Source organism: Marmota monax, unplaced genomic scaffold (genome assembly GCF_021218885.2).
Source record: "Marmota monax isolate L192 unplaced genomic scaffold, Marmota_monax_Labrador192_F-V1.1 WCK01_AAM20220418_F8-fsc00120, whole genome shotgun sequence".
Lineage (NCBI taxonomy): Eukaryota > Metazoa > Chordata > Mammalia > Rodentia > Sciuridae > Marmota > Marmota monax.
In genome coordinates this window covers 2,568,709-2,582,231 of record NW_026694424.1, presented here as the reverse complement: position 1 = coordinate 2,582,231, position 13,523 = coordinate 2,568,709, and positions in this window count along the sequence as shown.

Here is a 13,523-nt window from a genome sequence, read left to right as displayed (position 1 = left end):
TGCCACAACATTTTAATATACATTGCTATCTGGTACTGCAAGTTTTTCCACCTGTGTCTTGATTTTGAAAAGTGTTTTGGTTAGTTTTGGCCTTTTGTATTTTTATACATGAAGATTTCTGTCTAATTTTAAAGGTTTTCTGTTTGATTCTGCCATATGACAGTACCATTTGTTTTTATATTGATTTTTTAAAATTCTGGGACTTTGTTCAACTTTGTTATTAAATTGAGTAGTTTACCTGAGAATTCGTTTGGGTTTCCTATGCACATCATTGTGTCACCTATAAATAATGACAGTTTTGTTTCCTCCTTTCTCATTCATGTCCTCTTTAAAACATTTTTCACTGCCCATCCTTTGGTGCTGTCTCGCTCTCCAATGCACTGTTGAATACAGTGGCCACAGCTGTGTTCTGTTCTCATCTCTCATCTCTAAGAGAAAGATTCAAACTTTTCATCACTGAAAAAAATTTAATGTTTTCTGTAGGACTTTTTATTTCTTGTCAATTTATTAGATTAAGGAAGTTCACTTCTATTTCTATTTGACTGTCAATTTATCAGATTAAGGAAGTTCACTTCTATTTCTACCTAAGAATTCTTTTTTTAAAATCACATTGTTGAATTTTTTTGCTTCATATTTTTTTTTATTTTTATCAATACATAATCAATTTGTTTGCTATTGTAAAATATTCCACTATATTAAGGATAAAATCCTGTCTACTGTATATTTTTGTACAGCCTGAGAAACTTATTTTATTTATTATTTGTATTTGTTCTAATTAGTTATATATGACAGAAAAATGCATTTTGACACATTGTACACAAATGGAGCCCTACTTCTCATTTCTCTGGCTGTATGCGATGCAGAGTCACACCAGTCGTGCAATCATACATGTATACAGGGTGATAATGTCGATCTCATTCCACCATCGTTCTCACTCCCACCCCCCTTCTCCTCCCCATACTCCCCTCACTCCCCTCTGCTCAATCCAAAGTTCCTCCCTTTTTCCCCTAGCCCCGCCTCTCCCATTATGGATCAGCATCTTCAGTTCAGCATCCTCTTATCAGTGAAACCATACAGCCTTCAGTTTTGGGGGGATTGGATTATTTTGCTTGGCATAATATTCTCCAACTCCATCCACTTAACTGCAAATGCCATGATTTCATTTTTCTTTAAGGCTGAGTAATATTGTGTGTGTGTGTGTGTGTGTGTGTGTATCACAATTTCTTTATTCATTCATCTGTTGAAGGGTACCTAAGTTGGCACCTAGGTTGTTGAATTTTATCATTATTTTATTGTATTTCTGCCCCTAGGTAGAAGAAAAGCTGAAAACTATAGTCATTATTCAATATAACCATTAACCTAAATAAAAATAAGGAATATAATATTCCAGGGGCTGGGTCTGAGGCTTAGTGGTAGGGCGCTTGCCAAGCACATGTTCTATCCTCAGCACCACATAAAAACGAATAGACAAAATAAAGATATTGTCTCCATCTACAACTAAAAAATATATATTAAAAAATTAAAAAATATTTATGTATGTGTGTGTGTATATATATATCAAGAGACCACCATTAATCTCTGCTGTACAATGTGTAGTAACCTTTCACTGTCTAGAAACCTTTTCTTAAATTTATTTTTGGTAGCCTTTTTGAGTATGAAACTATTCCAATTTTTTAAAAAACAAAATGTATTTATAGCGTATCATGGGTCCTAAAGTCTAAGGACAAGGTTTCCTGATGAGTTTGTCCCAGGATCCAGAGCCCCAGCTCAGAGATGGAATTTGCTAGAACGACAGATTTTCTTTAACCCTGGGCATATGGTGTCAAACGGACAGCAAGCAACTGTCTCACTGTTGTTCCTGCTCTCTGATTCTCATCTGCATAGTCCTCTGTTGTATTTTAAACTTAATTTGGGTATACTATCTGGAGTTCATTTTAGTGTTCCTAGGTCACTCATAGAAAAGACATAATTTCAACAAATGGCTAATGGAATTGAATTTTAATAAAGGTGGTTACCATTTAAGTTTTCATAAAGATGACTGCAGTACATCTCTTAAAAGCTAAGTGCTCAATCTCAGTTGGCCTTTTTCCCTTCACAGTTAGTAAAGCAGAATCACCAGATTTTGAGAAGAACCCTGAATTGGCTATCAGGAGCTGGTTCAGCTTCTACAAAGGATGTGGCTGGCCTCCATGGGCTCAGATTCTTTCGTCTTGGCTCCTCACCCAGGCCTTGGGTCCCTGAGCTTACTTGGATTAACCAGGTTAGCTCATGATGGCTTAGATTTACAGAAACTAATATTGAAAGAGAAATCCTTAAATATTTCATAAGCTAAAAATCCCATGTTTTGACTTTATTGATTTAAAAATAAAAGAAGAGCACAGTTTATGGATTTGTGCATTTAAGAGTTCTTGATATTTCACCTTCAAAATGATGGTTTCTCTTGTCAAATTATCCTGTTTTTTCATATGGGTACCTGCAGTAATTTTTCCTGTAGGTATACGTGAACTGATGGGCATACATAGACATGTATCTTTTCTCCTCAGTGATTTGGATGTCTTGAAAACTACCAAGCAGGTACTGTATCAGTACATAGATTTTCTGTGTATCCCTGAGGACATGAAAAAATATATTGATCATTTTTCTTCTCGACTTGGGGATTTCACAACCACCAAGAATTATATTACTTGAGAGTTAGGTACTTTTTTGGATGAAATTAGAGAGCTAGGGTTTTTTTTTTTTTTTTTTTTGCGGGGGGGAACTGTTTAAACAAAGAAATAGTATAAGGGTAAGGATTTTAAAAGTCTGACAAAGAGACATATTCACGTAGCCAACAAGTTGGTGCACGCCCACGTGTGCACATACCAGCTGTGGGGAGAGGCCGAGGGCAGGAGTCTTAGCTATGCAGACCTTCTCTCAAAGCATTAGCCAGTGATCTTGGAATATTGACACAGATTGTAATAGGCGACTGGTTTGTATACTGTATATTGTCTTCAAAACCTTCATGGAATCCAGTATGTTTTCCTTCAATATTCCACTATTACCTTTTTGTCTTGTGTATGTCAACTTTTTCCCCAAAAGTATAATTAAAAAGTGTCATTAATAATATATTCTAATTTTTTTGGTTAAGTGAAGTTACACCACATACAACTTTTGTTATTTAGGTCCTTTCCCTTAAAATAAAGAATGATGAATAAATAATAGAAAATTGGATTTCTTTTTAGAACAATTGTCCAATTTAAAACCTCTTCCGGGGCTGGGGTTGTAGCTTAATGGTTGAGTGCTTGCCTAGCACATGTGAAGCACTGGGTTTGATCTTCACAACCACATAAAAACAAATAAATAAAATAGAGGTACTATGTCCCTCTACAACTAAAAAATAAAAATAAAAAATCACCTTTTCAGTTTAAATTTTGCTTGTGTTTTCATTAGAACTAGATCCTTTCACTCACAAACACTATCTTTTCTGTGCCTGGTCTGGTGTGAACTTCTGTGTACACAATGGTCAGAAAAATAAATAAATAAAAGGAACAACATTCTCTCTGCCTTTACTGAACTTAACAATCTTTGCTAAACTTAAGAGTTTATACACGAGTTACTTGTGCTCTTGAGATTCTGTGCAAAAATAAGAGTTGAATTTGTTACATTTATAAAGGGAGTTCATTACATTTGAAGGACAAGGATGAATCTCTACGCTAGATGCTGTAAGATGGCAGCAGCAAAGCTGGAGACCCCAGGAGACCATTGATCATTCCCGCAGGAGCGCACAAGGCAGCTCAGGGATTCTTATTCTGAGTCTGGCCAAATTCCAGGTGATCGTTCTTGGGAAAGCTTTGTTCTTCTGAGTATTTCCTAAATTAATGAAGGTGTGAAGAAAACAGTGGGGAAAGGGAGAAGAAGAGAGTACACAGAATGAGAGAAGAGATGGAAGGAGAGGAAAAGAGAGCTGGAAGGAGAAAGGGGTAGGGGCCAAGAGGGGAGAGGAAGGGAGAAATTTGGAAATAAAAGAGAATTCAGAAATGATAGGTGGTTTTCTGAGACACAGAACAGAAAATGACCACTAAAACTGACATTTTTAAGGGAAGCAGGGACAGAAATAGGAAACACAGTGGAATGAATCGGACATAAGTTTCCTATATTTATATATGAAAACATCCCAGTGAATCTCCACATCATGTACAACCACAAGCCTGGGATCCTAACTAGAATAAGAAGCACAAGTACAAACATGGACTCCATGTTTGTATGAACATGTCAGAATATGCCCTACTGACATGTATAACTAAAATAAGCAAATTTTAAAAAGACTTTTTTTTTTTCCTTAAAAAAGCTGCACACCCACCCCTTCCATCTCCCATCTGTTCTTCCCTATTCTTGTTTGAGGTATTTTCAGGGCAGCCCAAGGTGCATCCCTAGGGCCTATTGCTTGTCTTTTTCCAAAGCATCTTCCTGGAGGCTTTTGCTCCTCTTGCTAATGAACTTTAGAAATTCTAGCTTTGTCTTTGGTGAGAAAAGTATTTCTGAACTAATTTTGAAATAGATCTAATTAGTTGAAATAAAAAAAAAAAACACAACCTTTTAAAACATGAGTTGATTAAAATCATCTGCTTCTATATTTAAATAGCTTATTTTTCTAAATTTTTTCTATATGGGGAGATGCCACAAAAACAACAAAAAGATCAGAGGGAAAAAGTAAACATGGTTTAATGACTATATTTTATTTTGGTCATAGAATTAATGGAATTGAAATATTTAAGCCCTGAATGCAACCTCTGAGACTATTTGACCCACAAACCCTGTTGCATGTTCATATATAAAGCAACATGTCTATTTATTTTGTGTCAAAGTAACTTGTGACCAGAAGCATGTTTTGGAGGAAGAAAATGCTGTCTCGTGGGGACCTAACAAATGACCTATGCAAGTTGTGTTCAGTGTGGATTCCTGCCCCAGGTCTGGGGTGTGTTCTGTAATGACTGGCAGTTACTCCACCTCTCTAAGCCCCAACATCTTTCCTGTTAAAGTGGGAAGAATAACATTTACTTTTCAGGGTTATGAGAATGGGACAAAATGCACATGAAAGAAGTGGCATATGGAATGCATGAAACAAGCATCACCTTTTATTATGGAACTTTCCATGACTGCTTCTTGATCTTGACCTTCTAACTTTTCTGCTACAGTTGGGACTGCTGGGATCTCGGCCTTCTATCAACAAACGTGTTACAAGCATATAGTATAAGAAAGACAGTAGTTGAGAGGCTGTTCTAATGGCACATTGCATAAACTTTAGTGCTTGGAATCCCTGACATCCATTTAGGCTTCTCCAAAAGTTCTTTGGTCTCGTTCCTGACACTCAGTAGAGTGCTGTGGTACGAGTGGTCTATACTCTAGTAACACATTACTATCATTTTAATGATCTACTGGAATACTTTCAGGTAAAGATATACATAATTGCATTTTGGTTCAGAAATGTTGAAATCTTCTGCATGGGGAAATTGCCCATTTTCCTGAGTATAGTAGTACTAATGAGAAACTGTGCAGTTCTCAAGAATGACTTTGTTTTGGTTGAATAGAAGTCTTAGACCCTTCCATGTCTCCTAAGATAACATTTCCTTAGGATGTCAATTATATTTTAGAAAGACTCTGGTGATCTTTGAATTGGATTCCACCTCTAACCTATTCATTCAGTCCAAACATGGGCCAACTGAGACAGATGTCAAATACTACAAAGAGCATTTGTTTTTATTTGGAGTTTTCATTTTTCTAGCAGAGAAATCAGTACAAATATCAATGCATACATAAAATGTAAAAGCATATTCTCTTCTTCCCTCATTCCTTTGGGACTTCCTGTACTCCCATAAAACCCTAACATCCCTTGAGACCCATGTCCTTCCACAATCATCCACGTGATTCACCTCTGGCCAGCTCTTCCCAGTATGATTCTGTTATACACAACTTTTTCTTATTTGTCATTCTTTCAGATAGTTATGTAATCTTAGAGATGGAAAGGAGATAACTAACTATCCTATTATAATAGTTCTCAATTTTTTTGTTTCAATATCCTTTTCATTCACTAAAAATTATTGAGAACCTCAAAGAGTTTTTATTTATGTGAATTCCAGACAATAAGATTTGCTATGATAGAAATGTAAACCTAAAACTCTCGCATGTCAAGATAAATAATATCTTAGTAAGAAGTAACTGTATTTTCAAAAATTTGAAGAGGAGTGGCGCTATTTTACACATATACAAAACTTTCTAATACCTTCCTAATAAAAGACAGTTGGATTCTCCTATTCGCTTCTGAATTCACTCTGTTGTATCATTACATTCAAATAGCCCTGGAAAGCCCAGTTGTACACACTTGAGACAGTAGGAGCAAAAAATCCAAGCTAATGTAATAGTGTTTGTATTAGTTTCTTGTTGCTGCTGTAACACATTACCACAAATCCAGTGGATTAAAACAGAACAAGTTCATTATCTTTTATTTTGACCTCAAGGATCCCCAAAAGGTTTTTGGGGAACTTTGGAGCCTCAGATGCTACTTTGAGAGCTACTACTTTATGATATCCTTAATAGGTAACATGGGTTTGACGAAGGTCCTTCACAAGTCAGTCTTAAATTAAAAACAAACAAAAACACCAGACAGAACTTAAAAATTCCTCTTGAATTCTGCCTTCTTATAACTCGCAGACAGTGATGTTCTTCCACTCTTTGGAGTGACAAAGAATAAATTAAATTTTTCTATAATGCTGATGACAATTCAGGTATTTAAAGAGTGCTGTGATGCCCCGCATGGGTTTTCTCCTCTCCACATGAGACAGGAAGAGATCCTTACGAAAAAGCTATGATGATGATGATGATGACATCAATAAACAATGCTATTTTTCTAAACTCTACATATGATTCATGGCCCAGCATGAATGTCAAATTTTCTGCAAACCTTCTCCAATGTCTATAATAGAAAATCATTTTTGCTTCATGTAGCCTCACACTGCATATTATCAGGAAAGTCATCTATCTTTAGGGGTCTTTGGTGTAATAAGATGAAAAAACGTATCAAGGACAAGGTCTTTCACTTGTTGGCTCTTAAGTTATTAGTATCTACTCCAGAAGAAACCCACTACATGATAAAGGAGTTGATGCCGGGGCCCAGCAGGAGCCCGTGTTTACCTTGGTCTCAGGAGCACAGACGCATGCAGGAGGTCTGAGAGCAGAGGTCTCTGCCTGCAGGGAACTCATACCAAGGGGAAGGAGCATGGGAACACATCCAGGAGAAGTAGGCCTTGGGGAGAGGGGAGAACCACTGAGCATGCTCAGTCCAGAGTCCTAGGAAGAAAGGACTGAGAATGAAAAGGAAAACTGACATTCCCCGTGAGGACAGGTCACACCAGGGCAGCCCCACACTGGGGCCCATATTCTAGCAAGTACCACAGGAGGGTGGGATTCTTCCACTTCTGTAGAGAAAATTCCACAGCTTCTCCAAGGAGCAAACTGCTATTTCATAGCCCTGGGACCCTTGAAGGCTTCTGCTCAGATGGAGATAGCATTCTATGCTGGGCAATGGCAGTTTTAGCAAAGACAGATTGTAAAACCATTTCATTAAGAATCAGCACAAATGTTTTTCACAGTGTAAATGAGGAAGGGGAAACAGAGCCACAGTAGCTTCCTGACCTCGGAGTGGAAGAATTTTCTTCCTGCTCTGAACTAAGACATGGAGGCAGGAGAGACGCAGCCAGTCCACTGTTCATCAGAAGTATGAAGAGCCTCAAAGTAGAGCTGGGGATATAGCTCAGTTGGTAGAGTGCTTGTCTTGCAAGCACAAGGTCCTGGGTTTGATCCCTAGCATTACTGGAAAAGAAAAGAAAAGAAAAGAAAACTTCAAAGCATCTCCACAGAAGGAAACTTACCAAGCAGTTCAGAAACTAGTGCTTATCTTGGAAGACACAATCTCAACAGAGGAATGGGGTCCAAGAATTATGGCTGGAATAGAGCTAAGAGAACTATCTTGTCTCCTTTTGCAATCCCCAGGACAGTGCAGTCTGAAGAAACCTGGGCTATTGCTAAGCATCTCTCTTTGACTTCCTCACACTTCTGCTTCCCAGAGAGAGAACCTGGACTCCACAACTCCCATTTCACTATCATAGTGCTAGTCTCAGAAATGTCAGAATCCTTCACCAGTTGATGAAATCCACAGTGCTAACACTTAACTTCTGCAGACATGTGAATCAGTTCTTGGAATAGTCTTTTTTTTTTTAATTAAATCTGTTTACTATTAACAATTAATGAACAATTTAGATAGATTAACCTCAAGCTAGTTAGAAACAAACATAGTGTGAAAAAGCAAATAAATATTATAATTTATTCCTTGCTTATTCCCCCAAAGAAATCCCCCAAAGATGAACATCCGATTTTAGTATTTTGAGTATTTAAGCATAGACATGGCACTGATTATTGTAGTGACCCAAAATTTGATTTAAGCCATCAAATTCTCATCCAGCAATTGTATAACATTCATTTTGGTCCAAGATTAAAAGAAACATAAAAACATAAATGCTATAATCCCAGCAGCTCGGGAGCCTGAAGCAGAAGGATCACAAGTTCAAAGCCAGCCTCAGCAACTTAGTGAGGCCCAAAGCAACTAAAATGTTAAAAGAGCTGATGATGTGTCTCTGTGATTAAGTGCCTCTGGGTTCGATTCCTTGTAACAAAACAAAACAAAACAACCCACAAATGCTGCTCTGCACCAAGTGAGAACATTGGCTTCACCTCCCTGCCTTCCACATTCCGACATCGATGTCTGCACCTGTCTCCTGTGGCGAGTGCTGAGGTGTCCCGTGTTCACCCTAGCCCTTGCTCTGCATGGACATTAGGTGTTGTGCTCTGATATCAGCTCCACTGTGGTTTGTCCTACTTGGTTTTTCAGACATTGTATGCTGGCACTGGTGACTAGTATTGGGCTGTGCCATTGTCTCTGGTCACAGGATCATTTAGTGTCCAGGGAGGTTCCTAACTCATTCCTGGCGAGCTTTTGGGACAGTCTTCCATACTACACTGGGCCAATCTGCCTGGACTGCACCCTCTGTCAGGCCCTCTGCCTCCAGGGGGCTGTCCTGGACTTGAGGCTTTACTCCTGCGCTTGCACTCTTCCAGACAAGAGGCAGGATGAAATTCCTCTTTTCTGCCAGGTTTGCTCTAGCCCCATCTGGGTCTCCCTGGTGATCATGCAAAGCTGCCTTTTAGATCTCACTGCAGTGTGTGATTGATTGACTGATAAGGCTGGCTGCCTTGTTTGGAAATGGACCCCTGTGTTTGAGTGAGGTCACCCTTCCCAGGGACTGATCTCATTCAGTGAGTGACCATGGCCAAAATATGGAAGTCTGAAAGCTGCCTGGGATACACAGGGTGCCTCTAGGGTGACAGTGACTCAAGAGCTCCTTGTAGGCTTTGCCATAATCTTTTCACAGTCTTTTCAGAACTGTACTGCAATTCTGCACTTTCCTTTCTTCCCTCCCTCCTTCCTGCCCTTTCCTTCTCCTTCCCTCTCTTTCTCACTCTGCCTCAGCCCCTGTTCTTCTTCCTCTGCTTGCTTCCTTCCTTCCCGGGATTTACACTTGCATCCTGGTCTGACAGCTCTCCCTGTTTCCTCTCACCCATGTTTCCTCCAGTAAATCTCTTTCACATTCAGTTCCATCTTGGCATCTGTTTCCTGGAAGATCCAGACAAACCTTTTAGAAACTAACAGTTTAACCTTCCTGACTTATTTCTTGGGAGTACTCTCTCTAGGATCCAAATCTTAATCACATCTCCTCCAATTCTGTTCTTCCAGCTTTCTAATTGAATTTTCCTTTTGGTTGAGAGAAATGCTAACATTATCATTTCTGTAAACACTTCAATTTCATTGTTTACTTTTGAAACCTTATAATTTAGCTTCCAGATTTCTTCTTTCTTTGAAAAGTCAAGCCTTCAGAATCGTAGAAAACAAAATCCCCAAACCAAATAAATGAAACAGAATCTCCTTGCTTCCCACGAAGTCTGGCTCTTACTTTTGTTTCCATATCATGTGTTCGACAAGAGTCCATTCAGAAGTTCAATCTATCCCTGAGTTTTAAGATGTGTTCACTCTCTTTTTTTACGGATGAATGAAAAAAGCTATTACTCATAAGCCAGTGCAAAGAGAAGGGCAGAATAAGTGTGGGTTAAGAACACAACTTAAGGGCTGGGGTTGTGGCTCAGTGGTAGAGCGCTTGCCTAGCACGTTCGAGGCCCTGGGTTTGATCCTCAGCAACACATAAAAATAAACAAAGTAAAACCAAAAAACAAACAAACAACAAAAAAAAAAACAACAAACTTAAAGGAATAAAAAACAGCATGTCATTTAGAATCAAAATCACTAAATTATCCTTTAGAATTACTACTGAACATTAAACGGTTTTTATTCATGTCTAAGCATTTCACCCCCTTCTCATGGTTTAGGACCCACAGGGAAGGGGAGACCCCTGTGCTCTGTATAATTGTGTTATAGGAAATAATTTGATATATTTTCTCCTTTACATCTATTCCTTTGGGGGACATTAGTCTAGCTTTTCAAAACTTCTTGTGCACCATGGACAATCACAAACCCTGAGTGAGAACTGGAGCAAGTCAACTGGAGGCCAGGACTTTGACTCTGGGAGAGGAACAGGTGCATATACAGAGCAGAGTCCCACTTTGATTCTAGATGAATGACTTGTTAATATTTGGCTTCACTGTAGTGTAGAAAGCTTTAAATACCCAAGGAATAATCAGCAGAAGTTAAAAAAAAAGCGTGTGTTGGGATTAAGGGAGTGAGTGGTATCATGAAAAACTAAGGCTTCTCCTTTGTACCAAGAAGTCTAAAAGCACTAGAATCTTTTTTATTTTTATTTTTTTAATTTTTTTGTTAAGGGAAAGGTTGACTTCTGCCTTTTAGTGATATGTGTTCAACATGTAAAAAGGGGGACACTTTCCATGATGACCATTAAGAATTCCATGCAGTAAGCTTCCCTTCTGTCTTTTAGTGGGCTGGTTTTCCTCTTGATTAGAAACTACAACATGAACAGCAGTTTTATCATAAAGGAAACGGGTGGCTGAAAAAAGGGGGTCCAAGATCTCCAGAAGAGAAGAGAACCAGAAAAACCGACCACTGATCCTGGGCCAGGCAGCATGGCTGTTGCCCACACTCCTCCCAGGTCAAGGCCAGGATCCATCCGAGCAGTGATTTGCTCACACTCTGTTGCTGAAGGCCAGGGAAGTGGCCCTTAACACAGGGAGATCCTGTGCTAGGATCTTCAGGTGATGAAGGGGTTAGGCTAAGAGCCTCTGAGGAATGAGCAATTAGTGCCCTTGGCAGAAGGTTGTGAATGTTTCGTCCAAATCCAGGCCCTGATATCTCAGCCAACTTGACCTAGTATTCCACAGAAACAGATTCTGGAAAGAGACATAGTTCTACCTGCTTAAAGGGAAGAACTTAGATAAAAAGAAATATCCTTTGTGGTGGTTTGTGGAAAAAATAGAAGGGTAAATATAGAACACATTTTGTTATTAAGTCACATATTTCCCCATTCATTTTTTAAAAAATTCTCTCAAAATTTAATGGTGTGAAGTCTTTCTGATGTCCCATCAGGGTAGGGATGCCACAGAAAAATAAAATGTCAGTCTTTGTCTCTGGATCCTTGTATTGTCTTCTGAAATCTCTAGTAGAGTTAGCTACTTTGAAAACTCTGACCTCAATTGCAGAGGTACACTCCTACATTGCTGGTGGGACTGCAAATTAACATAACCATTATGGAAAGCAGTATGAAGTTTCCACAGAAAACTTGGAATGGAACCACCATTTGACCCAGCTATCCCACTCCTCGGTTTATACCCAAAAGACTTAAAATGAGCCTACTACAGTGACACAACGACATCAATGTTTACAGCAGCTCAATTTACAATAGCTAAACTATGGAATCAACCTAGATGCCCTTCAACACATGAGTAGATAAAGAAAATGTGATATATATATATATATATATATATATATATATATATATACACACACACACACACAAAATGGAATATTACCTCAGCCTTAAAGAAGAATGAAATCATGGCATTTGTTGATAAATGGACGGAACTGGAGAATATTATGCTAAGCAAAATAAACCAATCCCCCCAAACCAAAGGCCAGCTGTTTTCTCTGATATGCAGATGCTAATTAACAATAAGGGGGGGGTGGCTTGGGAAAAAATACTTTGCATTAGGCAGAGGGGAATGAAGGGAGGGGAGACAGTTTGGGAGTAGGAATAATAATAGAATGAATCAGGCATTTTGACCCTATGCACATATATGATTACACGACCAGCATGATTCTACATCATGTACAAGTAGAAGAATGGGAAGTTATACTCATTTATGTATAATGTGTCAAAATGAATTCTACTGTCATGTATAACTAATTAGATAAAAATTTTAAATGTTGATAAATGAAATTAAAATGCCTAAGTAACTTATCATATCAGACATAGTTCTACTAGATATGTTATTTCAATTTGTAAGATATCCTCCCTCAGTTACCTTTGTTTACTGGGTAAATCTTCAACATTACAAAATGTTTTATATTGTTTCCTTCACATAACCATTGTGTGCTTTCTTATGCTAGGTTATTAAATTATATTTAATAGTCTTATCAAAATTTTCAAAATATGAAATATTCTCTGCTACTCATTGTGCTGATGTCTATAACAGTTTAACATTTATGTGAATTAAAAGGTTCAAACATTGAAAAAACTAAGCATTTGAGAAAACTATTTCTCTATCCATATTTATCTATTGATAACTTTATATTTTTAGAATTTTCTTTCTAATATTAGAAGCTATAGCTTGAAACAGATGACATGGAGTTTACAACATAAACTACAAAATCTGGAAGAATCCCTTGCTTGAAAACAAACTCTTCCACCCTAGCAGAGAAGGAAATGCTTCTGGTTGTCACGATAAACACATAAGGGGGAATAAAAGCGTTCCAGGTGCCGCGTTGTTCTCTGCCCCTTGCTCTAGCCTCCTCAAGGAACTGAAAACTGGTGTAGGATTGTGTGTTAGGGGTGGCAGGCAGGGGTGGGTGGGTGTGTGGTGGAAATCTCTGGATGTGTTTTACTCTGAAAGCTCTTGGGTCTTGTGTCCTAGTCTACATGTGAAATTGTAGGTTATAAGGTATAAGATTAAGCATCTTTCTTCAGATCCTTTTCAAAAGATAAAGAAACTCGAGAAATAAAGTTACATATAACACCATAAATACCTTTGAGCAAAACAATCTTTCGCGGGAGGGAGCCTGTCTGTGCATTGTGGAATGAGGTGAATTTAGTAGCATCCCTGATCTTCAGTCAGTAGATGCCAGTAGCAACCCCCCTGCAAAGTTATGACAACTAAAAATTTCCCCAGACACTGCTGAATGTCTCCTAAAGGGTGAACTTCTACCCTCACAGTAGATTAGAGTTGGCTAAATCATTTCTTTCTGCACCACAGGG